Consider the following 2,373-nt stretch of genomic DNA (forward strand, 5'->3'; position numbering starts at 1 on the left):
CTCTGCCTTGCCAATTTGAGCCACCTTGGCTTCCCTGAACTCTCCAGCTTCATTTCCTTAACTCAAGGAAACCACTAGGTGCCACCTGGCTTCCCCTTACTGAACTGCAGCCTGAACACTCTACTCTGTAGGTAGGAAGGTGGGGTAATCATAGGGCTCATTTCATTTATTTCCCTTCTTTTAGGTATCAATGTCCTCTACTGCCTTTTATCCAATATTTGAAAACCATTCTTTTATATAGATTTTACTTAGTTTTAGGTCATTGAAAGCAGGAGGGTAAATCAGGTCCCCATTTCTCTATCATGGCCGTAAGTGGCAGTCCTATTTTTTCATATTCAGCCTTTTCTCAAGTGCTTTTCAATAGGTGGTATGGTGGGACAGAATAAACTCTGAGAAATTCTGGGTCTAGTCATGTACTGTCTCATGTACTGCAGCTATTGCTACAATTAATGCTTCATAAAAAACCACTTCAAGTCTCAGTGACTTATGACCACAAGCATTTATTCTCATGATGATGGGTCTTTGGGTCAGCCAGGGTTCAGTTGATCTGAACTGGGCTTGATGGGAATTTGTTCCAGGATCCAAGTCTACTGGGCTTGGCTCCAGGTTGCAGGCTAGGCTCAGGTCTTCTCTATTTTTTGGGATAGAAGTGAAGGGGCAGCAGTTCTCCAGGGCACGTTCTTCTCATGGCGGGTCACTGGAGTGCAAGAGGCAAGCCCAACCATGCAAGCACATTTCAAGCTTCTGCTTGCATCATGTTTGCTAACATCCCATTGACCAAAGCAAGTCATAGGGCCAAGTTCAAATTTTAGGGGTAAGGAAGTGTACTTTGCCCACATGAGGCTGTGGCAATGCTTTGGATGTATAATTCTATTATGAGGGGTGAAGAATTAAGACTAGTTATCCCATCTACCACAGTTTCTCTATCTGCTTTCTAAAAATCCCTTTTTGGAAGAGCTGAACAAGCCCCATTCCAAGTCCCCCTCCCCCATCACTTCCTGTCAAGGGAATGGCAGAGCCAACTGAATTCTAGTAGGGGCTGGGCTGGAGTCACTGGCCAGGCTGCTTTCCAGAAGACATCGTGGAAAGCTCCACATTTTAGGTTGGAGTGAGCTCAGATTCTCTGGACCTTCATGGCTTCACTGAACCCAGGTGGATTGCTGGAGAGTCTTTTCAGAGCATTTCATCCATTCCTCCCATTTGCAGAGGCCAATGAGCTTTGGAGAAGATGCGCTGAAGTCAAGATGTGTCTACATCAAAGGCCCAGCTTCCATTGGGAGGGGGCTTTTGTAGGGGAGGCTCCCTCCCCAGTTGCTGCACATACTCTGTCCTAAGTTGCCAGCTGTTTGTTTTTCTCTCTTCTTCATTTCCTCTTTTTCCCTAGTGATAGCTCTAGGAGGTGGGTTCACACCTTGCATGGGACTGCACCACACATCTCTGTCAAGAAATTATTTGGATCCAGGAGATAACTTCTCAATAGGAGAGCTAAAGTCAATAGACTCTAACCAGCTCTAGAAGGCTGTTGGCACTAAGGTGTGCCAGGTACACTGAGACTGTTTCCGAGGGACAATGGCCAACTCCATGCCATCTTCAGGACTCCTGAGAGAATGTGTGTGTTTATTTACATGTGTGCCTCATGGACTCTTGGGGAGGCTTCTAGGATCTTGTAAGGTCCCTCTTTGGTTTTCCCCAGATTCTATAGACTTTACTGAGGACTTATTATGTGTCATAGAACTGTGGAAGCCAGAAGTGAACCAGAGAGACTGGACCTTGCCCTGATGGGCCTATGTTATGGAGCCAGAGTGAAGTCATGGGAGCAATATCAACCTGAGGAGCAGGTCTTGGTTCTGACTCTCCCATCCATCAACTGAAAAAACATGTTTTGAGTACTGACTTGTGCTAGGGAAATAATGATGAGCAAGACAGGCAGGTTGGTCCCTGTTGACAAGGAGCTTTTAGTCTTGTGGGGAGGGTTTGCAGGCCATAAAAATATAAGCAAATACAGAGGATATGTCTTATAGTGATTAAGAAAATAAAACAGAGTCATGGGATAGAGGGGGTCAGGAAAAGTGCCCCAAGGAGGGGACTTTTGCCACTATCTAGTTGTGTATCAGCAAACCAGGGCCTCCTCTTTGCTTCAGTTTTCTAATTATGCAAACAAGAGTGTGCAGTAGAAGAGCTCTGTGGGCTTGTCTAGCTTTGAAATGTGAAGATCTATCTTCTCCTGCATGATCCTTTTACCCAGTTCTGAGAAGGGAGGGGAGAAATAAGCCAATTATATTGTATTTTCTCTCTGCTCTCTCTCCAGGATGGCGAGGTACCATATTTATAGGACAGCGATAACAGGAGCAGTGGACAAGCACTTTTATTTAG

Source organism: Pteropus vampyrus, unplaced genomic scaffold (assembly GCF_000151845.1).
Source record: "Pteropus vampyrus isolate Shadow unplaced genomic scaffold, Pvam_2.0 Scaffold18, whole genome shotgun sequence".
Classification (NCBI taxonomy): domain Eukaryota; kingdom Metazoa; phylum Chordata; class Mammalia; order Chiroptera; family Pteropodidae; genus Pteropus; species Pteropus vampyrus.